This window comes from Diplotaxodon limnothrissa, linkage group LG3 (assembly GCF_057381915.1).
Source record: "Diplotaxodon limnothrissa isolate DT_005_m linkage group LG3, D_limnothrissa_male_GT1.1, whole genome shotgun sequence".
Lineage (NCBI taxonomy): Eukaryota > Metazoa > Chordata > Actinopteri > Cichliformes > Cichlidae > Diplotaxodon > Diplotaxodon limnothrissa.
This window is the reverse complement of record NC_140598.1, coordinates 68,672,780-68,697,708: the sequence shown is the minus strand read 5'-3', so window position 1 is coordinate 68,697,708 and position 24,929 is coordinate 68,672,780. Positions and strand designations below refer to the sequence as shown.

The following is a 24,929-nucleotide window of genomic DNA, read 5'->3' as shown; positions in this document are numbered from 1 at the left end:
CCCTGGTGTGGTGTAAGTGGCCTGAGCAAGAGCCACAGGCCCTGGTGTGGTGTAAGTGGCCTGAGCAAGTGCCACAGGCCCTGGTGTGGTGTAAGTGGCCTAAGCCAGAGCCACAGGCCCTGGTGTGGTGTAAGTGGCCTCAATAGCAAATAAGGCCCTGGTGTGGTGTAAGTGGCCTGAGCAAGAGCCACAGGGCCTGGTTTGGTGAAGATGGCCTCAGCCAGAAGCGCAGGGCCTGGTGTGATGTGAGTGGCCTGAGCAAGAGCCACAGGCCCTGGTGTGGTGTAAGTGGCCTCAGCCAGCAGCCACAGGCCCTGGTGTGGTGCAAGTCGCCTCAGCCAGAAGCCACAGGCACTGGTGTGGTGTAAGTGGCCTCAGCCAGCAGCAAAAGGGCCCTGGTGTGGTGTAAGTCGCCTCAGCCAGCAGCCACAGGCCCTGGTGTGGTGTAGGTGGCCTCAGCCAGCAGCCACAGGCCCTGGTGTGGTGTAAGTGGCCTCAATAGCAACTAAGGCCCTGGTGTGGTGTAAGTGGCTTCAGCCAGCAGCCACAGGCTCTGGTGTGGTGTAACTGGCCTCAGCCAGCAGCCACAGGCCCTGGTGTGGTGTAAGTGGCCTCAGCCAGAGCCACAGGCCCTGATGTGGTGTAAGTGGCCCCAGCCGGTCACTCAGGCCCTGGTGTGGTGTAGGTGGCATCAGCTAGCAGCACAGGGCCTGGTTTGGTGAAGATGGCCTCGGCCAGAAGCGCAGGGCCTGGTGTGATGTGAGTGGCCTGAGCAAGAGCCACAGGCACTGGTGTGGTGTAAGTCGCCTCAGCCAGCAGCCACAGGCCCTGGTGTGGTGTAAGTCGCCTCAGCCAGAAGCCACAGGCACTGGTGTGGTGTAAGTGGCCTCAGCCAGCAGCAAAAGGGCCCTGGTGTGGTGTAAGTCGCCTCAGCCAGCAGCCACAGGCCCTGGTGGGGTGTAGGTGGCCTCAGCCAGCAGCCACAGGCCCTGGTGTGGTGTAAGTGGCCTCAGCCAGCAGCCACAGGCCCTGGTGTGGTGTAAGTCGCCTCAGCCAGTGCCACAGGCCCTGGTGGGGTGTAGGTGGCCTCAGCCAGCAGCCACAGGCCCTGGTGTGGTGTAAGTGGCCTCAGCCAGCAGCCACAGGCCCTGGTGTGGTGTAAGTCGCCTCAGCCAGTGCCACAGGCCCTGGTGTGGTGTAAGTGGCCTGAGCAAGAGCCACAGGCCCTGGTGTGGTGTAAGTGGCCTCAGCCAGCAGCCACAGGCCCTGGTGTGGTGTAAGTGGCCTGAGCAAGTGCCACAGGCCCTGGTGTGGTGTAAGTGACCTAAGCCAGAGCCACAGGCCCTGGTGTGGTGTAAGTGGCCTCAATAGCAAATAAGGCCCTGGTGTGGTGTAACTGGCCTCAGCCAGCAGCCACAGGCCCTTGTGTGGTGTAAGTGGCCTCAGCCAGCAGCCACAGGCCCTGGTGTGGTGTAAGTGGCCTCAGCCAGTGCCACAGGCCCTGGTGTGGTGTAAGTGGCCTGAGCAAGAGCCACAGACCCTGGTGTGGTGTAATTGGCCTCAATAGCAACTAAGGCCCTGGTGTGGTGTAGGTGGCCTCAGCCAGCAGCCACAGGCCCTGGTGTGGTGTAAGTGGCCTCAGCCAGAGCCACAGGCCCTGATGTGGTGTAAGTGGCCCCAGCCGGTCACTCAGGCCCTGGTGTGGTGTAGGTGGCATCAGCTAGCAGCACAAGACATTGGAAAAGAGCCAAAAGCAGTGTCGTTAATGTGCCCTCATTAATGGGCAGCTACTTTTGGTCTTTTAATACACCCCTTCTCTGGATCAAAAGCGGTTCAATGACATGAAAATGAAAGGCTTACAGCACCAGGTATTCCCAGGCAGTCTCCCATCCAAGTACTAACCAAGCCCAGCCCTGCTTAGCTTCCGAGATCAGACGAGGTCGGGCGTGCTCAGGGTGGTATGGCCGTAAGCTGCTGGCCCCAGCACAATGTCTCAATTTATGGATTCAAGTGATTAGGTGGCAAGTACCTGAAGTTACGAAGACAATCCTATAACCATACCTGAATGTTTGCATAATACCCTAACCCAAAGGCTCAGTTTGGCATTTATCCAACAGCACAGGCCCTGGATTGTTGAAGATGGCCTCAGGAACCAGCACAGGGCCTGGTGTGTTGTACATGGCCACAGCAAGCAGCACAGAGCCTGGTTTGGTGAAGATGGCCTCGGCCAGAAGCGCAGGGCCTGGTGTGATGTGAGTGGCCTGAGCAAGAGCCACAGGCCCTGGTGTGGTGTAAGTGGCCTCAGCCAGCAGCCACAGGCCCTGGTGTGGTGTAGGTGGCCTCAGCCAGCAGCCACAGGCCCTGGTGTGGTGTAAGTGGCCTGAGCAAGAGCCACAGGCCCTGGTTTGGTGTAAGTGGCCTCAGCCAGCAGCCACAGGCCCTGGTGTGTTGTAAGTGGCCTCAGCCAGCAGCCACAGGCCCTGGTGTGGTGTAAGTGGCCTGAGCAAGAGCCACAGGCCCTGGTTTGGTGTAAGTGGCCTCAGCCAGCAGCCACAGGCCCTGGTGTGTTGTAAGTGGCCTCAGCCAGCAGCCACAGGCCCTGGTGTGGTCTAAGTGGCCTCAGCCAGTGCCACAGGCCCTGGTGTGGTGTAAGTGGCCTGAGCAAGAGCCACAGGCCCTGGTGTGGTGTAAGTGGCCTGAGCAAGTGCCACAGGCCCTGGTGTGGTGTAAGTGGCCTAAGCCAGAGCCACAGGCCCTGGTGTGGTGTAAGTGGCCTCAATAGCAAATAAGGCCCTGGTGTGGTGTAAGTGGCCTGAGCAAGAGCCACAGGGCCTGGTTTGGTGAAGATGGCCTCAGCCAGAAGCGCAGGGCCTGGTGTGATGTGAGTGGCCTGAGCAAGAGCCACAGGCCCTGGTGTGGTGTAAGTGGCCTCAGCCAGCAGCCACAGGCCCTGGTGTGGTGCAAGTCGCCTCAGCCAGAAGCCACAGGCACTGGTGTGGTGTAAGTGGCCTCAGCCAGCAGCAAAAGGGCCCTGGTGTGGTGTAAGTCGCCTCAGCCAGCAGCCACAGGCCCTGGTGTGGTGTAGGTGGCCTCAGCCAGCAGCCACAGGCCCTGGTGTGGTGTAAGTGGCCTCAATAGCAACTAAGGCCCTGGTGTGGTGTAAGTGGCTTCAGCCAGCAGCCACAGGCTCTGGTGTGGTGTAACTGGCCTCAGCCAGCAGCCACAGGCCCTGGTGTGGTGTAAGTGGCCTCAGCCAGAGCCACAGGCCCTGATGTGGTGTAAGTGGCCCCAGCCGGTCACTCAGGCCCTGGTGTGGTGTAGGTGGCATCAGCTAGCAGCACAGGGCCTGGTTTGGTGAAGATGGCCTCGGCCAGAAGCGCAGGGCCTGGTGTGATGTGAGTGGCCTGAGCAAGAGCCACAGGCACTGGTGTGGTGTAAGTCGCCTCAGCCAGCAGCCACAGGCCCTGGTGTGGTGTAAGTCGCCTCAGCCAGAAGCCACAGGCACTGGTGTGGTGTAAGTGGCCTCAGCCAGCAGCAAAAGGGCCCTGGTGTGGTGTAAGTCGCCTCAGCCAGCAGCCACAGGCCCTGGTGGGGTGTAGGTGGCCTCAGCCAGCAGCCACAGGCCCTGGTGTGGTGTAAGTGGCCTCAGCCAGCAGCCACAGGCCCTGGTGTGGTGTAAGTCGCCTCAGCCAGTGCCACAGGCCCTGGTGGGGTGTAGGTGGCCTCAGCCAGCAGCCACAGGCCCTGGTGTGGTGTAAGTGGCCTCAGCCAGCAGCCACAGGCCCTGGTGTGGTGTAAGTCGTCTCAGCCAGTGCCACAGGCCCTGGTGTGGTGTAAGTGGCCTGAGCAAGAGCCACAGGCCCTGGTGTGGTGTAAGTGGCCTCAGCCAGCAGCCACAGGCCCTGGTGTGGTGTAAGTGGCCTGAGCAAGTGCCACAGGCCCTGGTGTGGTGTAAGTGACCTAAGCCAGAGCCACAGGCCCTGGTGTGGTGTAAGTGGCCTCAATAGCAAATAAGGCCCTGGTGTGGTGTAAGTGGCCTGAGCAAGAGCCACAGGGCCTGGTTTGGTGAAGATGGCCTCGGCCAGAAGCGCAGGGCCTGGTGTGATGTGAGTGGCCTGAGCAAGAGCCACAGGCCCTGGTGTGGTGTAAGTGGCCTCAGCCAGCAGCCACAGGCCCTGGTGTGGTGTAAGTCGCCTCAGCCAGAAGCCACAGGCACTGGTGTGGTGTAAGTGGCCTCAGGAACCAGCACAGGGCCTGGTGTGTTGTACATGGCCACAGCTAGCAGCAGAGGGCCAGGTTTGGTGAAGATGGCCTCGGCCAGAAGCGCAGGGCCTGGTGTGGTGTAAGTCGCCTCAGCCAGAAGCCACAGGCACTGGTGTGGTGTAAGTGGCCTCAGCCAGCAGCAAAAGGGCCCTGGTGTGGTGTAAGTCGCCTCAGCCAGCAGCCAGAGGCCCTGGTGGGGTGTAGGTGGCCTCAGCCAGCAGCCACAGGCCCTGGTGTGGTGTAAGTGGCCTCAGCCAGCAGCCACAGGCCCTGGTGTGGTGTAAGTCGCCTCAGCCAGTGCCACAGGCCCTGGTGTGGTGTAAGTGGCCTGAGCAAGAGCCACAGACCCTGGTGTGGTGTAATTGGCCTCAATAGCAACTAAGGCCCTGGTGTGGTGTAAGTGGCTTCAGCCAGCAGCCACAAGCTCTGGTGTGGTGTAACTGGCCTCAGCCAGCAGCCACAGGCCCTGGTGTGGTGTAAGTGGCCTCAGCCAGAAGCACAGGGCCTGGTGTGATATGAGTGGCCTGAGCAAGAGCCACAGGCCCTGGTGTGTTGTAAGTGGCCTCAGCCAGCAGCCACAGGCCCTGGTGTGGTGTAAGTGGCCTCAGCCAGCAGCCACAGGCCCTGGTGTGGTGTAAGTGGCCTCAGCCAGTGCCACAGGCCCTGGTGTGGTGTAAGTGGCCTGAGCAAGAGCCACAGACCCTGGTGTGGTGTAATTGGCCTCAATAGCAACTAAGGCCCTGGTGTGGTGTAGGTGGCCTCAGCCAGCAGCCACAGGCCCTGGTGTGGTGTAAGTGGCCTCAGCCAGCAGCCACAGGCCCTGATGTGGTGTAAGTGGCCCCAGCCGGTCACTCAGGCCCTGGTGTGGTGTAGGTGGCATCAGCTAGCAGCACAAGACATTGGAAAACAGCCAAAAGCAATGTCGTTAATGTGCCCTCATTAATGGGGAGCTGCTTTTGGTCTTTTAATACACCCCTTCTCTGGATCAAAAGCGGTTCAATGACATGAAAATGAAAGGCTTACAGCACCAGGTATTCCCAGGCAGTCTCCCATCCAAGTACTAACCAAGCCCAGCCCTGCTTAGCTTCCGAGATTAGACGAGGTCGGGCGTGCTCAGGGTGGTATGGCCGTAAGCTGCTGGCCCCAGCACAATGTCTCAATTTATGGATTCAAGTGATTAGGTGGCAAGTACCTGAAGTTACGAAGACAATCCTATAACCATACCTGCATGTTTGCATAATACCCTAACCCAAAGGCTCAGTTTGGCATTTATCCAACAGCACAGGCCCTGGATTGTTGAAGATGGCCTCAAGAACCAGCACAGGACCTGGTGTGTTTTACATGGCCACAGCAAGCAGCACAGGGCCTGGTTTGGTGAAGATGGCCTCAGCAAGCAGCCACAGGCCCTGGTTTGGTGTAAGTGGCCTCAGCCAGCAGCCACAGGCCCTGGTGTGTTGTAAGTGGCCTCAGCCAGCAGCCACAGGCCCTGGTGTGGTGTAAGTGGCCTCAGCCAGTGCCACAGGCCCTGGTGTGGTGTAAGTGGCCTGAGCAAGAGCCACAGGCCCTGGTGTGGTGTAAGTGGCCTCAGCCAGCAGCCACAGGCCCTGGTGTGGTGTAAGTGGCCTCAGCCAGCAGCCACAGGCCCTGGTGTGGTGTAAGTGGCCTCAGCCAGAGCCACAGGCCCTGATGTGGTGTAAGTGGCCCCAGCCGGTCACTCAGGCCCTGGATTGTTGAAGATGGCCTCAGGAACCAGCACAGGGCCTGGTGTGTTGTACATGGCCACAGCAAGCAGCACAGGGCCTGGTTTGGTGAAGATGGCCTCGGCCAGAAGCGCAGGGCCTGGTGTGATGTGAGTGGCCTGAGCAAGAGCCACAGGCCCTGGTGTGGTGTAAGTGGCCTCAGCCAGCAGCCACAGGCCCTGGTGTGGTGTAAGTCGCCTCAGCCAGAAGCCACAGGCACTGGTGTGGTGTAAGTGGCCTCAGCCAGCAGCAAAAGGGCCCTGGTGTGGTGTAAGTGGCCTGAGCAAGAGCCACAGGCCCTGGTGTGGTGTAAGTGGCCTGAGCAAGAGCCACAGGCCCTGGTGTGGTGTAAGTGGCCTGAGCAAGTGCCACAGGCCCTGGTGTGGTGTAAGTCGCCTCAGCCAGAAGCCACAGGCACTGGTGTGGTGTAAGTGGCCTCAGCCAGCAGCAAAAGGGCCCTGGTGTGGTGTAAGTCGCCTCAGCCAGCAGCCACAGGCCCTGGTGTGGTGTAGGTGGCCTCAGCCAGCAGCCACAGGCCCTGGTGTGGTGTAAGTGGCCTCAATAGCAACTAAGGCCCTGGTGTGGTGTAAGTGGCTTCAGCCAGCAGCCACAGGCTCTGGTGTGGTGTAACTGGCCTCAGCCAGCAGCCACAGGCCCTGGTGTGGTGTAAGTGGCCTCAGCCAGAGCCACAGGCCCTGATGTGGTGTAAGTGGCCCCAGCCGGTCACTCAGGCCCTGGTGTGGTGTAGGTGGCATCAGCTAGCAGCACAAGACATTGGAAAAGAGCCAAAAGCAGTGTTGTTAATGTGCCCTCATTAATGGGCAGATGCTTTTGGTCTTTTAATACACCCCTTCTCTGGATCAAAAGCGGTTCAATGACATGAAAAGGAAAGGCTTACAGCACCAGGTATTCCCAGGCAGTCTCCCATCCAAGTACTAACCAAGCCCAGCCCTGCTTAGCTTCCGAGATCAGACGAGGTCGGGCGTGCTCAGGGTGGTATGGCCGTAAGCTGCTGGCCCCAGCACAATGTCTCAATTTATGGATTCAAGTGATTAGGTGGCAAGTACCTGAAGTTACGAAGACAATCCTATAACCATACCTGCATGTTTGCATAATACCCTAACCCAAAGGCTCAGTTTGGCATTTATCCAACAGCACAGGCCCTGGATTGTTGAAGATGGCCTCAGGAACCAGCACAGGGCCTGGTGTGTTGTACATGGCCACAGCAAGCAGCACAGGGCCTGGTTTGGTGAAGATGGCCTCGGCCAGAAGCGCAGGGCCTGGTGTGATGTGAGTGGCCTGAGCAAGAGCCACAGGCCCTGGTGTGGTGTAAGTGGCCTCAGCCAGCAGCCACAGGCCCTGGTGTGGTGTAAGTGGCCTGAGCAAGTGCCACAGGCCCTGGTGTGGTGTAAGTGACCTAAGCCAGAGCCACAGGCCCTGGTGTGGTGTAAGTGGCCTCAATAGCAAATAAGGCCCTGGTGTGGTGTAAGTGGCCTGAGCAAGAGCCACAGGGCCTGGTTTGGTGAAGATGGCCTCGGCCAGAAGCGCAGGGCCTGGTGTGATGTGAGTGGCCTGAGCAAGAGCCACAGGCCCTGGTGTGGTGTAAGTGGCCTCAGCCAGCAGCCACAGGCCCTGGTGTGGTGTAAGTCGCCTCAGCCAGAAGCCACAGGCACTGGTGTGGTGTAAGTGGCCTCAGGAACCAGCACAGGGCCTGGTGTGTTGTACATGGCCACAGCTAGCAGCAGAGGGCCAGGTTTGGTGAAGATGGCCTCGGCCAGAAGCGCAGGGCCTGGTGTGATGTGAGTGGCCTGAGCAAGAGCCACAGGCCCTGGTGTGGTGTAAGTGGCCTCAGCCAGCAGCCACAGGCCCTGGTGTGGTGTAAGTCGCCTCAGCCAGAAGCCACAGGCACTGGTGTGGTGTAAGTGGCCTCAGGAACCAGCACAGGGCCTGGTGTGTTGTACATGGCCACAGCTAGCAGCAGAGGGCCAGGTTTGGTGAAGATGGCCTCGGCCAGAAGCGCAGGGCCTGGTGTGATGTGAGTGGCCTGAGCAAGAGCCACAGGCCCTGGTGTGGTGTAAGTGGCCTCAGCCAGCAGCCACAGGCCCTGGTGTGGTGTAAGTCGCCTCAGCCAGAAGCCACAGGCACTGGTGTGGTGTAAGTGGCCTCAGGAACCAGCACAGGGCCTGGTGTGTTGTACATGGCCACAGCTAGCAGCAGAGGGCCAGGTTTGGTGAAGATGGCCTCGGCCAGAAAAGCAGGGCCTGGTGTGATGTGAGTGGCCTGAGCAAGAGCCACAGGCCCTGGTGTGGTGTAAGTGGCCTCAATAGCAACTAAGGCCCTGGTGTGGTGTAACTGGCCTCAGCCAGCAGCCACAGGCCCTTGTGTGGTGTAAGTGGCCTCAGCCAGCAGCCACAGGCCCTGGTGTGGTGTAAGTGGCCTCAGCCAGTGCCACAGGCCCTGGTGTGGTGTAAGTGGCCTGCGCAAGAGCCACAGACCCTGGTGTGGTGTAATTGGCATCAATAGCAACTAAGGCCCTGGTGTGGTGTAGGTGGCCTCAGCCAGCAGCCACAGGCCCTGGTGTGGTGTAAGTGGCCTCAGCCAGAGCCACAGGCCCTGATGTGGTGTAAGTGGCCCCAGCCGGTCACTCAGGCCCTGGTGTGGTGTAGGTGGCATCAGCTAGCAGCACAAGACATTGGAAAAGAGCCAAAAGCAGTGTCGTTAATGTGCCCTCATTAATGGGCAGCTGCTTTTGGTCTTTTAATACACCCCTTCTCTGGATCAAAAGCGGTTCAATGACATGAAAATGAAAGGCTTACAGCACCAGGTATTCCCAGGCAGTCTCCCATCCAAGTACTAACCAAGCCCAGCCCTGCTTAGCTTCCGAGATCAGACGAGGTCGGGCGTGCTCAGGGTGGTATGGCCGTAAGCTGCTGGCCCCAGCACAATGTCTCAATTTATGGATTCAAGTGATTAGGTGGCAAGTACCTGAAGTTACGAAGACAATCCTATAACCATACCTGCATGTTTGCATAATACCCTAACCCAAAGGCTCAGTTTGGCATTTATCCAACAGCACAGGCCCTGGATTGTTGAAGATGGCCTCAGGAACCAGCACAGGGCCTGGTGTGTTGTACATGGCCACAGCAAGCAGCACAGGGCCTGGTTTGGTGAAGATGGCCTCGGCCAGAAGCACAGGGCCTGGTGTGATGTGAGTGGCCTGAGCAAGAGCCACAGGCCCTGGTGTGGTGTAAGTGGCCTCAGCCAGCAGCCACAGGCCCTGGTTTGGTGTAAGTGGCCTCAGCCAGCAGCCACAGGCCCTGGTGTGTTGTAAGTGGCCTCAGCCAGCAGCCACAGGCCCTGGTGTGGTGTAAGTGGCCTGAGCAAGAGCCACAGGCCCTGGTTTGGTGTAAGTGGCCTCAGCCAGCAGCCACAGGCCCTGGTGTGTTGTAAGTGGCCTCAGCCAGCAGCCACAGGCCCTGGTGTGGTCTAAGTGGCCTCAGCCAGTGCCACAGGCCCTGGTGTGGTGTAAGTGGCCTGAGCAAGAGCCACAGGCCCTGGTGTGGTGTAAGTGGCCTGAGCAAGTGCCACAGGCCCTGGTGTGGTGTAAGTCGCCTCAGCCAGAAGCCACAGGCACTGGTGTGGTGTAAGTGGCCTCAGCCAGCAGCAAAAGGGCCCTGGTGTGGTGTAAGTCGCCTCAGCCAGCAGCCACAGGCCCTGGTGTGGTGTAGGTGGCCTCAGCCAGCAGCCACAGGCCCTGGTGTGGTGTAAGTGGCCTCAATAGCAACTAAGGCCCTGGTGTGGTGTAAGTGGCTTCAGCCAGCAGCCACAGGCTCTGGTGTGGTGTAATTGGCCTCAATAGCAACTAAGGCCCTGGTGTGGTGTAGGTGGCCTCAGCCAGCAGCCACAGGCCCTGGTGTGGTGTAAGTCGCCTCAGCCAGAAGCCACAGGCACTGGTGTGGTGTAAGTGGCCTCAGCCAGCAGCAAAAGGGCCCTGGTGTGGTGTAGGTGGCCTCAGCCAGCAGCCACAGGCCCTGGTGTGGTGTAAGTCGCCTCAGCCAGAAGCCACAGGCACTGGTGTGGTGTAAGTCGCCTCAGTCAGCAGCCACAGGCCCTGGTGTGGTGTAGGTGGCCTCAGCCAGCAGCCACAGGCCCTGGTGTGGTGTAAGTGGCCTCAGCCAGCAGCCACAGGCCCTGGTGTGGTGTAAGTGGCCTCAGCCAGTGCCACAGGCCCTGGTGTGGTGTAAGTGGCCTGAGCAAGAGCCACAGACCCTGGTGTGGTGTAATTGGCCTCAATAGCAACTAATGCCCTGGTGTGGTGTAGGTTGCCTCAGCCAGCAGCCACAGGCCCTGGTGTGGTGTAAGTGGCCTCAGCCAGAGCCACAGGCCCTGATGTGGTGTAAGTGGCCCCAGCCGGTCACTCAGGCCCTGGTGTGGTGTAGGTGGCATCAGCTAGCAGCACAAGACATTGGAAAAGAGCCAAAAGCAGTGTCGTTAATGTGCCCTCATTAATGGGCAGCTGCTTTTGGTCTTTTAATACACCCCTTCTCTGGATCAAAAGCGGTTCAATGACATGAAAATGAAAGGCTTACAGCACCAGGTATTCCCAGGAAGTCTCCCATCCAAGTACTAACCAAGCCCAGCCCTGCTTAGCTTCCGAGATCAGACGAGGTCGGGCGTGCTCAGGGTGGTATGGCCGTAAGCTGCTGGCCCCAGCACAATGTCTCAATTTATGGATTCAAGTGATTAGGTGGCAAGTACCTGAAGTTACGAAGACAATCCTATAACCATACCTGCATGTTTGCATAATACCCTAACCCAAAGGCTCAGTTTGGCATTTATCCAACAGCACAGGCCCTGGATTGTTGAAGATGGCCTCAGGAACCAGCACAGGGCCCGGTGTGTTGTACATGGCCACAGCAAGCAGCACAGGGCCTGGTTTGGTGAAGATGGCCTCGGCCAGAAGCACAGGGCCTGGTGTGATGTGAGTGGCCTGAGCAAGAGCCACAGGCCCTGGTGTGGTGTAAGTGGCCTCAGCCAGCAGCCACAGGCCCTGGTGTGGTGTAAGTCGCCTCAGCCAGAAGCCACAGGCACTGGTGTGGTGTAAGTGGCCTCAGCCAGCAGCAAAAGGGCCCTGGTGTGGTGTAAGTCGCCTCAGTCAGCAGCCACAGGCCCTGGTGTGGTGTAGGTGGCCTCAGCCAGCAGCCACAGGTCCTGGTGTGGTGTAAGTGGCCTCAGCCAGCAGCCACAGGCCCTGGTGTGGTGTAAGTGGCCTCAGCCAGCAGCCACAGGCCCTGATGTGGTGTAAGTGGCCTCAGCCAGTGCCACAGGCCCTGGTGTGGTGTAAGTGGCCTGAGCAAGAGCCACAGACCCTGGTGTGGTGTAATTGGCCTCAATAGCAACTAATGCCCTGGTGTGGTGTAGGTGGCCTCAGCCAGCAGCCACAGGCCCTGGTGTGGTGTAAGTGGCCTCAGCCAGCAGCCACAGGCCCTGGTGTGGTGTAAGTGGCCTCAGCCAGAGACACAGGCCCTGATGTGGTGTAAGTGGCCCCAGCCGGTCACTCAGGCCCTTGTGTGGTGTAGGTTGCATCAGCTAGCAGCACAAGACATTGGAAAAGAGCCAAAAGCAATGTCGTTAATAAGCCCTCATTAATGGGCAGATGCTTTTGGTCTTTTAATACACCCCTTCTCTGGATCAAAAGCGGTTCAATGACATGAAAATGAAAGGCTTACAGCACCAGGTATTCCCAGGCAGTCTCCCATCCAAGTACTAACCAAGCCCAGCCCTGCTTAGCTTCCGAGATCAGACGAGGTCGGGCGTGCTCAGGGTGGTATGGCCGTAAGCTGCTGGCCGTAAGCTGCTGGCGCCAGCACAATGTCTCAATTTATGGATTCAAGTGATTAGGTGGCAAGTACCTGAAGTTACGAAGACAATCCTATAACCATACCTGCATGTTTGCATAATACCCTAACCCAAAGGCTCAGTTTGGCATTTATCCAACAGCACAGGCCCTGGATTGTTGAAGATGGCCTCAGGAACCAGCACAGGGCCTGGTGTATTGTACATGGCCACAGCAAGCAGCACAGGGCCTGGTTTGGTGAAGATGGCCTCGGCCAGAAGCACAGGGCCTGGTGTGATATGAGTGGCCTGAGCAAGAGCCACAGACCCTGGTGTGGTGTAATTGGCCTCAATAGCAACTAAGGCCCTGGTGTGGTGTAGGTGGCCTCAGCCAGCAGCCACAGGCCCTGGTGTGGTGTAAGTGGCCTCAGCCAGCAGCCACAGGCCCTGATGTGGTGTAAGTGGCCCCAGCCGGTCACTCAGGCCCTGGTGTGGTGTAGGTGGCATCAGCTAGCAGCACAAGACATTGGAAAACAGCCAAAAGCAATGTCGTTAATGTGCCCTCATTAATGGGGAGCTGCTTTTGGTCTTTTAATACACCCCTTCTCTGGATCAAAAGCGGTTCAATGACATGAAAATGAAAGGCTTACAGCACCAGGTATTCCCAGGCAGTCTCCCATCCAAGTACTAACCAAGCCCAGCCCTGCTTAGCTTCCGAGATCAGACGAGGTCGGGCGTGCTCAGGGTGGTATGGCCGTAAGCTGCTGGCCCCAGCACAATGTCTCAATTTATGGATTCAAGTGATTAGGTGGCAAGTACCTGAAGTTACGAAGACAATCCTATAACCATACCTGCATGTTTGCATAATACCCTAACCCAAAGGCTCAGTTTGGCATTTATCCAACAGCACAGGCCCTGGATTGTTGAAGATGGCCTCAAGAACCAGCACAGGACCTGGTGTGTTTTACATGGCCACAGCAAGCAGCACAGGGCCTGGTTTGGTGAAGATGGCCTCAGCAAGCAGCCACAGGCCCTGGTTTGGTGTAAGTGGCCTCAGCCAGCAGCCACAGGCCCTGGTGTGTTGTAAGTGGCCTCAACCAGCAGCCACAGGCCCTGGTGTGGTGTAAGTGGCCTCAGCCAGTGCCACAGGCCCTGGTGTGGTGTAAGTGGCCTGAGCAAGAGCCACAGACCCTGGTGTGGTGTAATTGGCCTCAATAGCAACTAATGCCCTGGTGTGGTGTAGGTGGCCTCAGCCAGCAGCCACAGGCCCTGGTGTGGTGTAAGTGGCCTCAGCCAGCAGCCACAGGCCCTGGTGTGGTGTAAGTGGCCTCAGCCAGAGCCACAGGCCCTGATGTGGTGTAAGTGGCCCCAGCCGGTCACTCAGGCCCTGGTGTGGTGTAGGTGGCATCAGCTAGCAGCACAAGACATTGGAAAAGAGCCAAAAGCAGTGTTGTTAATGTGCCCTCATTAATGGGCAGATGCTTTTGGTCTTTTAATACACCCCTTCTCTGGATCAAAAGCGGTTCAATGACATGAAAAGGAAAGGCTTACAGCACCAGGTATTCCCAGGCAGTCTCCCATCCAAGTACTAAACAAGCCCAGCCCTGCTTAGCTTCCGAGATCAGACAAGGTCGGGCGTGCTCAGGGTGGTATGGCCGTAAGCTGCTGGCCCCAGCACAATGTCTCAATTTATGGATTCAAGTGATTAGGTGGCAAGTACCTGAAGTTACGAAGACAATCCTATAACCATACCTACATGTTTGCATAATACCCTAACCCAAAGGCTCAGTTTGGCATTTATCCAACAGCACAGGCCCTGGATTGTTGAAGATGGCCTCAGGAACCAGCACAGGGCCTGGTGTGTTGTACATGGCCACAGCAAGCAGCACAGGGCCTGGTTTGGTGAAGATGGCCTCGGCCAGAAGCACAGGGCCTGGTGTGATATGAGTGGCCTGAGCAAGAGCCACAGGCCCTGGTGTGTTGTAAGTGGCCTCAGCCAGCAGCCACAGGCCCTGGTGTGGTGTAGGTGGCCTCAGCCAGCAGCCACAGGCCCTTGTGTGGTGTAAGTGGCCTCAGCCAGCAGCCACAGGCCCTGGTGTGGTGTAAGTGGCCTCAGCCAGTGCCACAGGCCCTGGTGTGGTGTAAGTGGCCTGAGCAAGAGCCACAGACCCTGGTGTGGTGTAATTGGCCTCAATAGCAACTAAGGCCCTGGTGTGGTGTAGGTGGCCTCAGCCAGCAGCCACAGGCCCTGGTGTGGTGTAAGTGGCCTCAGCCAGAGCCACAGGCCCTGATGTGGTGTAAGTGGCCCCAGCCGGTCACTCAGGCCCTGGTGTGGTGTAGGTGGCATCAGCTAGCAGCACAAGACATTGGAAAAGAGCCAAAAGCAATGTCGTTAATGTGCCCTCATTAATGGGCAGCTGCTTTTGGTCTTTTAATACACCCCTTCTCTGGATCAAAAGCGGTTCAATGACATGAAAATGAAAGGCTTACAGCACCAGGTATTCCAAGGCAGTCTCCCATCCGAGTACTAACCAAGCCCAGCCCTGCTTAGCTTCCGAGATCAGACGAGGTCGGGCGTGCTCAGGGTGGTATGGCCGTAAGCTGCTGGCCCCAGCACAATGTCTCAATTTATGGATTCAAGTGATTAGGTGGCAAGTACCTGAAGTTACGAAGACAATCCTATAACCATACCTGCATGTTTGCATAATACCCTAACCCAAAGGCTTAGTTTGGCATTTATCCAACAGCACAGGCCCTGGATTGTTGAAGATGGCCTCAGGAACCAGCACAGGGCCTGGTGTGTTGTACATGGCCACAGCTAGCAGCAGAGGGCCAGGTTTGGTGAAGATGGCCTCGGCCAGAAGCGCAGGGCCTGGTGTGATGTGAGTGGCCTGAGCAAGAGCCACAGACCCTGGTGTGGTGTAATTGGCCTCAATAGCAACTAAGGCCCTGGTGTGGTGTAACTGGCCTCAGCCAGCAGCCACAGGCCCTGGTGTGGTGTAAGTGGCCTCAGCCAGAGCCACAGGCCCTGATGTGGTGTAAGTGGCCCCAGCCGGTCACTCAGGCCCTGGATTGTTGAAGATGGCCTCAGGAACCAGCACAGGGCCTGGTGTGTTGTACATGGCCACAGCAAGCAGCACAGGGCCTGGTTTGGTGAAGATGGCCTCGGCCAGAAGCGCAGGGCCTGGTGTGATGTGAGTGGCCTGAGCAAGAGCCACAGGCCCTGGTGTGGTGTAAGTGGCCTCAGCCAGCAGCCACAGGCCCTGGTGTGGTGTAAGTCGCCTCAGCCAGAAGCCACAGGCACTGGTGTGGTGTAAGTGGCCTGAGCAAGAGCCACAGGCCCTGGTGTGGTGTAAGTGGCCTGAGCAAGAGCCACAGGCCCTGGTGTGGTGTAAGTGGCCTGAGCAAGAGCCACAGGCCCTGGTGTGGTGTAAGTGGTCTCAGCCAGCAGCCACAGGCCCTGGTGTGGTGTAGGTGGCCTCAGCCAGCAGCCACAGGCCCTTGTGTGGTGTAAGTGGCCTCAGCCAGCAGCCACAGGCCCTGGTGTGGTGTAAGTGGCCTCAGCCAGTGCCACAGGCCCTGGTGTGGTGTAAGTGGCCTGAGCAAGAGCCACAGACCCTGGTGTGGTGTAATTGGCCTCAATAGCAACTAAGGCCCTGGTGTGGTGTAGGTGGCCTCAGCCAGCAGCCACAGGCCCTGGTGTGTTGTAAGTGGCCTCAGCCAGCAGCCACAGGCCCTGGTGTGGTGTAAGTGGCCTCAGCCAGTGCCACAGGCCCTGGTGTGGTGTAAGTGGCCTGAGCAAGAGCCACAGACCCTGGTGTGGTGTAATTGGCCTCAATAGCAACTAAGGCCCTGGTGTGGTGTAAGTGGCCTGAGCAAGAGCCACAGGTCCTGGTGTGGTGTAATTGGCCTCAATAGCAAATAAGGCCCTGGTGTGGTGTAAGTGGCCTGAGCAAGAGCCACAGGGCCTGGTTTGGTGAAGATGGCCTCGGCCAGAAGCGCAGGGCCTGGTGTGATGTGAGTGGCCTGAGCAAGAGCCACAGGCCCTGGTGTGGTGTAAGTGGCCTCAGCCAGCAGCCACAGGCCCTGGTGTGGTGTAAGTCGCCTCAGCCAGAAGCCACAGGCACTGGTGTGGTGTAAGTGGCCTCAGCCAGCAGCAAAAGGGCCCTGGTGTGGTGTAAGTCGCCTCAGTCAGCAGCCACAGGCCCTGGTGTGGTGTAGGTGGCCTCAGCCAGCAGCCACAGGCCCTGGTGTGGTGTAAGTCGCCTCAGCCAGTGCCACAGGCCCTGGTGTGGTGTAAGTGGCCTGAGCAAGAGCCACAGACCCTGGTGTGGTGTAATTGGCCTCAATAGCAACTAAGGCCCTGGTGTGGTGTAAGTGGCCTCAGCCAGCAGCCACAGGCCCTGGTGTGGTGTAGGTGGCCTCAGCCAGCAGCCACAGGCCCTGGTGTGGTGTAAGTGGCCTCAGCCAGTGCCACAGGCCCTGGTGTGGTGTAAGTGGCCTGAGCAAGAGCCACAGACCCTGGTGTGGTGTAATTGGCCTCAATAGCAACTAAGGCCCTGGTGTGGTGTAAGTGGTCTCAGCCAGCAGCCACAGGCCCTGGTGTGGTGTAGGTGGCCTCAGCCAGCAGCCACAGGCCCTGGTGTGGTGTAAGTGGCCTCAGCCAGCAGCCACAGGCCCTGGTGTGGTGTAAGTCGCCTCAGCCAGAAGCCACAGGCACTGGTGTGGTGTAAGTGGCCTCAGCCAGAAGCCACAGGCACTGGTGTGGTGTAAGTGGCCTCAGCCAGCAGCAAAAGGGCCCTGGTGTGGTGTAAGTGGCCTGAGCAAGAGCCACAGGCCCTGGTGTGGTGTAAGTGGCCTGAGCAAGAGCCACAGGCCCTGGTGTGGTGTAAGTGGCCTGAGCAAGAGCCACAGGCCCTGGTGTGGTGTAAGTGGTCTCAGCCAGCAGCCACAGGCCCTGGTGTGGTGTAAGTGGTCTCAGCCAGCAGCCACAGGCCCTGGTGTGGTGTAAGTGGCCTCAGCCAGTGCCACAGGCCCTGGTGTGGTGTAAGTGGCCTGAGCAAGAGCCACAGACCCTGGTGTGGTGTAATTGGCCTCAATAGCAACTAAGGCCCTGGTGTGGTGTAAGTCGCCTCAGCCAGCAGCCACAGGCCCTGGTGTGGTGTAGGTGGCCTCAGCCAGCAGCCACAGGCCCTGGTGTGGTGTAAGTGGCCTCAATAGCAACTAAGGCCCTGGTGTGGGGTAAGTGGCTTCAGCCAGCAGCCACAGGCTCTGGTGTGGTGTAACTGGCCTCAGCCAGCAGCCACAGGCCCTGGTGTGGTGTAAGTGGCCTCAGCCAGAGCCACAGGCCCTGATGTGGTGTAAGTGGCCCCAGCCGGTCACTCAGGCCCTTGTGTGGTGTAGGTTGCATCAGCTAGCAGCACAAGACATTGGAAAAGAGCCAAAAGCAATGTCGTTAATGTGCCCTCATTAATGGGCAGCTGCTTTTGGTCTTTTAATACACCCCTTCTCTGGATCAAAAGCGGTTCAATGACATGAAAATGAAAGGCTTACAGAACCAGGTATTCCCAGGCAGTCTCCCATCCAAGTACTAACCAAGCCCAGCCCTGCTTAGCTTCCGAGATCAGACGAGGTCGGGCGTGCTCAGGGTGGTATGGCCGTAAGCTGCTGGCCCCAGCACAATGTCTCAATTTATGGATTCAAGTGATTAGGTGGCAAGTACCTGAAGTTACGAAGACAATCCTATAACCATACCTGCATGTTTGCATAATACCCTAACCCAAAGGCTCAGTTTGGCATTTATCCAACAGCACAGGCCCTGGATTGTTGAAGATGGCCTCAGGAACCAGCACAGGGCCTGGTGTGTTGTACATGGCCACAGCAAGCAGCACAGGGCCTGGTTTGGTGAAGATGGCCTCGGCCAGAAGCACAGGGCCTGGCGTGATATGAGTGGCCTGAGCAAGAGCCACAGGCCCTGGTGTGGTGTAAGTGGCCTGAGCAAGAGCCACAGGCCCTGGTGTGGTGTAAGTGGCCTGAGCAAGAGCCACAGGCCCTGGTGTGGTGTAAGTGGCCTGAGCAAGAGCCACAGGCCCTGGTGTGGTGTAAGTGGTCTCAGCCAGCAGCCACAGGCCCTGGTGTGGTGTAGGTGGCCTCAGCCAGTGCCACAGGCCCTGGTGTGGTGTAAGTGGCCTGAGCAAGAGCCACAGACCCTGGTGTGGTGTAATTGGCCTCAATAGCAAATAAGGCCCTGGTGTGGTGTAAGTGGCCTGAGCAAGAGCCACAGGGCCTGGTTTGGTGAAGATGGCCTCGGCCAGAAGCGCAGGGCCTGGTGTGATGTGAGTGGCCTGAGCAAGAGCCACAGGCCCTGGTGTGGTGTAAGTGGCCTCAGCCAGCAGCCACAGGCCCTGGTGTGGTGTAGGTGGCCTCAGCCAGCAGCCACAGGCCCTTGTGTGGTGTAAGTGGCCTCAGCCAGCAGCCACAGGCCCTGGTGTGGTGTAGGTGGCCTCAGCCAGCAGCCACAGGCCCTGGTGTGGTGTAAGTGGCCTCAGCCAGTGCCACAGGCCCTGGTGTGGTGTAAGTGGCCTGAGCAAGAGCCACAGACCCTGGTGTGGTGTAATTGGCCTCAATAGCAACTAAGGCCCTGGTGTGGTGTAGGTGGCCTCAGCCAGCAGCCACAGGCCCTGGTGTGGTGTAGGTGGCCTCAGCCAGCAGCCACAGGCCCTGGTGTGGTGTAAGTGGCCTCAGCCAGAGCCACAGGCCCTGATGTGGTGTAAGTGGCCCCAGCCGGTCACTCAGGCCCTGGTGTGGTGTAGGTGGCATCAGCTAGCAGCACAAGACATTGGAAAAGAGCCAAAAGCAGTGTCGTTAATGTGCCCTCATTAATGGGCAGCTGCTTTTGGTCTTTTAATACACCCCTTCTCTGGATCAAAAGCGGTTCAATGACATGAAAATGAAAGGCTTACAGCACCAGGTATTCCCAGGCAGTCTCCCATCCAAGTACTAACCAAGCCCAGCCCTGCTTAGCTTCCGAGATCAGACGAGGTCGGGCGTGCTCAGGGTGGTATGGCCGTAAGCTGCTGGCCCCAGCACAATGTCTCAATTTATGGATTCAAGTGATTAGGTGGCAAGTACCTGAAGTTACGAAGACAATCCTATAACCATACCTGCATGTTTGCATAATACCCTAACCCAAAGGCTCAGTTTGGCATTTATCCAACAGCACAGGCCCTGGATTGTTGAAGATGGCCTCAGGAACCAGCACAGGGCCTGGTGTGTTGTACATGGCCACAGCAAGCAGCACAGGGCCTGGTTTGGTGAAGATGGCCTCGGCCAGAAGCACAGGGCCTGGTGTGATGTGAGTGGCCTGAGCAAGAGCCACAGGCCCTGGTGTGGTGTAAGTGGCCTCAGCCAGCAGCCACAGGCCCTGGTGTGGTGTAAGTGGCCTGAGCAAGAGCCACAGGCCCTGGTTTGGTGTAAGTGGCCTGAGCAAGAGCCACAGGCCCTGGTGTGGTGTAAGTGGCCTGAGCAAGAGCCACAGGCCCTGGTGTGGTGTAAGTGGCCTGAGCAAGAGCCACAGGCCCTGGTGTGGTGTAAGTGGCCTCAGCCAGTGCCACAGGCCCTGGTGTGGTGTAAGTGGCCTGAGCAAGAGCCACAGGCCCTGGTGTGGTGTAAGTGGCCTGAGCAAGAGCCACAGGCCCTGGTGTGGTGTAAGTGGCCTCAGCCAGTGCCACAGGCCCTGGTGTGGTGTAAGTGGCCTGAGCAAGAGCCACAGACCCTGGTGTGGTGTAATTGGCCTCAATAGCAACTAATGCCCTGGTGTGGTGTAGGTGGCCTCAGCCAGCAGCCACAGGCCCTGGTGTGGTGTAAGTGGCCTCAGCCAGAGCCACAGGCCCTGATGTGGTGTAAGTGGCCCCAGCCGGTCACTCAGGCCCTGGTGTGGTGTAGGTGGCATCAGCTAGCAGCACAAGACATTGGAAAACAGCCAAAAGCAATGTCGTTAATGTGCCCTCATTAATGGGGAGCTGCTTTTGGTCTTTTAATACACCCCTTCTCTGGATCAAAAGCGGTTCAATGACATGAAAATGAAAGGCTTACAGCACCAGGTATTCCCAGGTAGTCTCCCATCCAAGTACTAACCAAGCCCAGCCCTGCTTAGCTTCCGAGATCAGACGAGGTCGGGCGTGCTCAGGGTGGTATGGCCGTAAGCTGCTGGCCCCAGCACAATGTCTCAATTTATGGATTCAAGTGATTAGGTGGCAAGTACCTGAAGTTAGGAAGACAATCCTATAACCATACCTGCATGTTTGCATAATACCCTAACCCAAAGGCTCAGTTTGGCATTTATCCAACAGCACAGGCCCTGGATTGTTGAAGATGGCCTCAGGAACCAGCACAGGGCCTGGTGTGTTGTACATGGCCACAGCAAGCAGCACAGGGCCTGGTTTGGTGAAGATGGCCTCGGCCAGAAGCACAGGGCCTGGTGTGATGTGAGTGGCCTGAGCAAGAGCCACAGGCCCTGGTGTGGTGTAAGTGGCCTCAGCCAGCAGCCACAGGCCCTGGTGTGGTGTAGGTGGCCTCAGCCAGCAGCCACAGGCCCTGGTGTGGTGTAAGTGGCCTGAGCAAGAGCCACAGGCCCTGGTTTGGTGTAAGTGGCCTCAGCCAGCAGCCACAGGCCCTGGTGTGTTGTAAGTGGCCTCAGCCAGCAGCCACAGGCCCTGGTGTGGTCTAAGTGGCCTCAGCCAGTGCCACAGGCCCTGGTGTGGTGTAAGTGGCCTGAGCAAGAGCCACAGGCCCTGGTGTGGTGTAAGTGGCCTGAGCAAGTGCCACAGGCCCTGGTGTGGTGTAAGTGGCCCAAGCCAGAGCCACAGGCCCTGGTGTGGTGTAAGTGGCCTCAATAGCAAATAAGGCCCTGGTGTGGTGTAAGTGGCCTGAGCAAGAGCCACAGGGCCTGGTTTGGTGAAGATGGCCTCAGCCAGAAGCGCAGGGCCTGGTGTGATGTGAGTGGCCTGAGCAAGAGCCACAGGCCCTGGTGTGGTGTAAGTGGCCTCAGCCAGCAGCCACAGGCCCTGGTGTGGTGTAAGTCGCCTCAGCCAGAAGCCACAGACACTGGTGTGGTGTAAGTGGCCTCAGCCAGCAGCAAAAGGGCCCTGGTGTGGTGTAAGTCGCCTCAGCCAGCAGCCACAGGCCCTGGTGTGGTGTAGGTGGCCTCAGCCAGCAGCCACAGGCCCTGGTGTGGTGTAAGTGGCCTCAATAGCAACTAAGGCCCTGGTGTGGTGTAAGTGGCTTCAGCCAGCAGCCACAGGCTCTGGTGTGGTGTAACTGGCCTCAGCCAGCAGCCACAGGCCCTGGTGTGGTGTAAGTGGCCTCAGCCAGAGCCACAGGCCCTGATGTGGTGTAAGTGGCCCCAGCCGGTCACTCAGGCCCTGGTGTGGTGTAGGTGGCATCAGCTAGCAGCACAAGACATTGGAAAAGAGCCAAAAGCAGTGTTGTTAATGTGCCCTCATTAATGGGCAGATGCTTTTGGTCTTTTAATACACCCCTTCTCTGGATCAAAAGCGGTTCAATGACATGAAAAGGAAAGGCTTACAGCACCAGGTATTCCCAGGCAGTCTCCCATCCAAGTACTAACCAAGCCCAGCCCTGCTTAGCTTCCGAGATCAGACGAGGTCGGGCGTGCTCAGGGTGGTATGGCCGTAAGCTGCTGGCCCCAGCACAATGTCTCAATTTATGGATTCAAGTGATTAGGTGGCAAGTACCTGAAGTTACGAAGACAATCCTATAACCATACCTACATGTTTGCATAATACCCTAACCCAAAGGCTCAGTTTGGCATTTATCCAACAGCACAGGCCCTGGATTGTTGAAGATGGCCTCAGGAACCAGCACAGGGCCTGGTGTGTTGTACATGGCCACAGCAAGCAGCACAGGGCCTGGTTTGGTGAAGATGGCCTCGGCCAGAAGCACAGGGCCTGGTGTGATATGAGTGGCCTGAGCAAGAGCCACAGGCCCTGGTGTGTTGTAAGTGGCCTCAGCCAGCAGCCACAGGCCCTGGTGTGGTGTAGGTGGCCTCAGCCAGCAGCCACAGGCCCTTGTGTGGTGTAAGTGGCCTCAGCCAGCAGCCACAGGCCCTGGTGTGGTGTAAGTGGCCTCAGCCAGTGCCACAGGCCCTGGTGTGGTGTAAGTGGCCTGAGCAAGAGCCACAGACCCTGGTGTGGTGTAATTGGCCTCAATAGCAACTAAGGCCCTGGTGTGGTGTAGGTGGCCTCAGCCAGCAGCCACAGGCCCTGGTGTGGTGTAAGTGGCCTCAGCCAGAGCCACAGGCCCTGATGTGGTGTAAGTGGCCCCAGCCGGTCACTCAGGCCCTGGTGTGGTGTAGGTGGCATCAGCTAGCAGCACAAGACATTGGAAAAGAGCCAAAAGCAATGTCGTTAATGTGCCCTCATTAATGGGCAGCTGCTTTTGGTCTTTTAATACACCCCTTCTCTGGATCAAAAGCGGTTCAATGACATGAAAATGAAAGGCTTACAGCACCAGGTATTCCAAGGCAGTCTCCCATCCGAGTACTAACCAAGCCCAGCCCTGCTTAGCTTCCGAGATCAGACGAGGTCGGGCGTGCTCAGGGTGGTATGGCCGTAAGCTGCTGGCCCCAGCACAATGTCTCAATTTATGGATTCAAGTGATTAGGTGGCAAGTACCTGAAGTTACGAAGACAATCCTATAACCATACCTGCATGTTTGCATAATACCCTAACCCAAAGGCTTAGTTTGGCATTTATCCAACAGCACAGGCCCTGGATTGTTGAAGATGGCCTCAGGAACCAGCACAGGGCCTGGTGTGTTGTACATGGCCACAGCTAGCAGCAGAGGGCCAGGTTTGGTGAAGATGGCCTCGGCCAGAAGCGCAGGGCCTGGTGTGATGTGAGTGGCCTGAGCAAGAGCCACAGACCCTGGTGTGGTGTAATTGGCCTCAATAGCAACTAAGGCCCTGGTGTGGTGTAACTGGCCTCAGCCAGCAGCCACAGGCCCTGGTGTGGTGTAAGTGGCCTCAGCCAGAGCCACAGGCCCTGATGTGGTGTAAGTGGCCCCAGCCGGTCACTCAGGCCCTGGATTGTTGAAGATGGCCTCAGGAACCAGCACAGGGCCTGGTGTGTTGTACATGGCCACAGCAAGCAGCACAGGGCCTGGTTTGGTGAAGATGGCCTCGGCCAGAAGCGCAGGGCCTGGTGTGATGTGAGTGGCCTGAGCAAGAGCCACAGGCCCTGGTGTGGTGTAAGTGGCCTCAGCCAGCAGCCACAGGCCCTGGTGTGGTGTAAGTCGCCTCAGCCAGAAGCCACAGGCACTGGTGTGGTGTAAGTGGCCTGAGCAAGAGCCACAGGCCCTGGTGTGGTGTAAGTGGCCTGAGCAAGAGCCACAGGCCCTGGTGTGGTGTAAGTGGCCTGAGCAAGAGCCACAGGCCCTGGTGTGGTGTAAGTGGTCTCAGCCAGCAGCCACAGGCCCTGGTGTGGTGTAGGTGGCCTCAGCCAGCAGCCACAGGCCCTTGTGTGGTGTAAGTGGCCTCAGCCAGCAGCCACAGGCCCTGGTGTGGTGTAAGTGGCCTCAGCCAGTGCCACAGGCCCTGGTGTGGTGTAAGTGGCCTGAGCAAGAGCCATAGACCCTGGTGTGGTGTAATTGGCCTCAATAGCAACTAAGGCCCTGGTGTGGTGTAGGTGGCCTCAGCCAGCAGCCACAGGCCCTGGTGTGTTGTAAGTGGCCTCAGCCAGCAGCCACAGGCCCTGGTGTGGTGTAGGTGGCCTCAGCCAGCAGCCACAGGCCCTTGTGTGGTGTAAGTGGCCTCAGCCAGCAGCCACAGGCCCTGGTGTGGTGTAAGTGGCCTCAGCCAGTGCCACAGGCCCTGGTGTGGTGTAAGTGGCCTGAGCAAGAGCCACAGACCCTGGTGTGGTGTAATTGGCCTCAATAGCAACTAAGGCCCTGGTGTGGTGTAAGTGGCCTCAGCCAGCAGCCACAGGCCCTGGTGTGGTGTAGGTGGCCTCAGCCAGCAGCCACAGGCCCTGGTGTGGTGTAAGTGGCCTCAGCCAGTGCCACAGGCCCTGGTGTGGTGTAAGTGGCCTGAGCAAGAGCCACAGACCCTGGTGTGGTGTAATTGGCCTCAATAGCAACTAAGGCCCTGGTGTGGTGTAAGTGGTCTCAGCCAGCAGCCACAGGCCCTGGTGTGGTGTAGGTGGCCTCAGCCAGCAGCCACAGGCCCTGGTGTGGTGTAAGTGGCCTCAGCCAGCAGCCACAGGCCCTGGTGTGGTGTAAGTCGCCTCAGCCAGCAGCAAAAGGGCCCTGGTGTGGTGTAAGTGGCCTGAGCAAGAGCCACAGGCCCTGGTGTGGTGTAAGTGGCCTGAGCAAGAGCCACAGGCCCTGGTGTGGTGTAAGTGGCCTGAGCAAGAGCCACAGGCCCTGGTGTGGTGTAAGTGGTCTCAGCCAGCAGCCACAGGCCCTGGTGTGGTGTAAGTGGTCTCAGCCAGCAGCCACAGGCCCTGGTGTGGTGTAAGTGGCCTCAGCCAGTGCCACAGGCCCTGGTGTGGTGTAAGTGGCCTGAGCAAGAGCCACAGACCCTGGTGTGGTGTAATTGGCCTCAATAGCAACTAAGGCCCTGGTGTGGTGTAAGTCGCCTCAGCCAGCAGCCACAGGCCCTGGTGTGGTGTAGGTGGCCTCAGCCAGCAGCCACAGGCCCTGGTGTGGTGTAAGTGGCCTCAATAGCAACTAAGGCCCTGGTGTGGGGTAAGTGGCTTCAGCCAGCAGCCACAGGCTCTGGTGTGGTGTAACTGGCCTCAGCCAGCAGCCACAGGCCCTGGTGTGGTGTAAGTGGCCTCAGCCAGAGCCACAGGCCCTGATGTGGTGTAAGTGGCCCCAGCCGGTCACTCAGGCCCTGGTGTGGTGTAAGTCGCCTCAGCCAGCAGCCACAGGCCCTGGTGTGGTGTAAGTGGCCTCAGCCAGCAGCCACAGGCCCTGGTTTGGTGTAAGTGGCCTCAGCCAGCAGCCACAGGCCCTGGTGTGTTGTAAGTGGCCTCAGCCAGCAGCCACAGGCCCTGGTGTGGTGTAAGTGGC

General features: G+C 58.3%; 9 non-coding genes and 5 pseudogenes across 9 annotated transcripts; all 14 read right to left on the bottom strand.

Annotated features, from left to right (window-relative positions):
- Window positions 1–1,853: 1,853 nt before the first annotated feature.
- On the bottom strand, window positions 1,854–1,972 carry LOC146637344 (5S ribosomal RNA). Its single transcript, XR_014905881.1, has one exon. It is a non-coding gene; the product is annotated as a 5S ribosomal RNA (ribosomal RNA).
- A 3,307-nt stretch (window positions 1,973–5,279) lies between these two features.
- On the bottom strand, window positions 5,280–5,398 carry LOC146637343 (5S ribosomal RNA; annotated as a pseudogene).
- Window positions 5,399–6,893: 1,495 nt separating this feature from the next.
- On the bottom strand, window positions 6,894–7,012 carry LOC146637342 (5S ribosomal RNA). Its single transcript, XR_014905880.1, has one exon. It is a non-coding gene; the product is annotated as a 5S ribosomal RNA (ribosomal RNA).
- A 1,799-nt stretch (window positions 7,013–8,811) lies between these two features.
- On the bottom strand, window positions 8,812–8,930 carry LOC146637341 (5S ribosomal RNA). The gene has a single exon (XR_014905879.1). It is a non-coding gene; the product is annotated as a 5S ribosomal RNA (ribosomal RNA).
- A 1,654-nt stretch (window positions 8,931–10,584) lies between these two features.
- Window positions 10,585–10,703, bottom strand: LOC146637340 (5S ribosomal RNA). The gene has a single exon (XR_014905662.1). It is a non-coding gene; the product is annotated as a 5S ribosomal RNA (ribosomal RNA).
- Window positions 10,704–11,724: 1,021 nt separating this feature from the next.
- Window positions 11,725–11,843, bottom strand: LOC146637339 (5S ribosomal RNA). Its single transcript, XR_014905878.1, has one exon. It is a non-coding gene; the product is annotated as a 5S ribosomal RNA (ribosomal RNA).
- A 637-nt stretch (window positions 11,844–12,480) lies between these two features.
- LOC146637338 (5S ribosomal RNA) lies at window positions 12,481–12,599 on the bottom strand. Its single transcript, XR_014905877.1, has one exon. It is a non-coding gene; the product is annotated as a 5S ribosomal RNA (ribosomal RNA).
- Window positions 12,600–13,381: 782 nt separating this feature from the next.
- LOC146637337 (5S ribosomal RNA) lies at window positions 13,382–13,500 on the bottom strand (annotated as a pseudogene).
- Window positions 13,501–14,320: 820 nt separating this feature from the next.
- Window positions 14,321–14,439, bottom strand: LOC146637336 (5S ribosomal RNA; annotated as a pseudogene).
- A 2,944-nt stretch (window positions 14,440–17,383) lies between these two features.
- On the bottom strand, window positions 17,384–17,502 carry LOC146637335 (5S ribosomal RNA; annotated as a pseudogene).
- A 1,290-nt stretch (window positions 17,503–18,792) lies between these two features.
- LOC146637334 (5S ribosomal RNA) lies at window positions 18,793–18,911 on the bottom strand. Its single transcript, XR_014905876.1, has one exon. It is a non-coding gene; the product is annotated as a 5S ribosomal RNA (ribosomal RNA).
- Window positions 18,912–19,924: 1,013 nt separating this feature from the next.
- On the bottom strand, window positions 19,925–20,043 carry LOC146637333 (5S ribosomal RNA). The gene has a single exon (XR_014905551.1). It is a non-coding gene; the product is annotated as a 5S ribosomal RNA (ribosomal RNA).
- Window positions 20,044–21,416: 1,373 nt separating this feature from the next.
- LOC146637332 (5S ribosomal RNA) lies at window positions 21,417–21,535 on the bottom strand. The gene has a single exon (XR_014905875.1). It is a non-coding gene; the product is annotated as a 5S ribosomal RNA (ribosomal RNA).
- An 820-nt stretch (window positions 21,536–22,355) lies between these two features.
- On the bottom strand, window positions 22,356–22,474 carry LOC146637331 (5S ribosomal RNA; annotated as a pseudogene).
- Window positions 22,475–24,929: the final 2,455 nt, after the last annotated feature.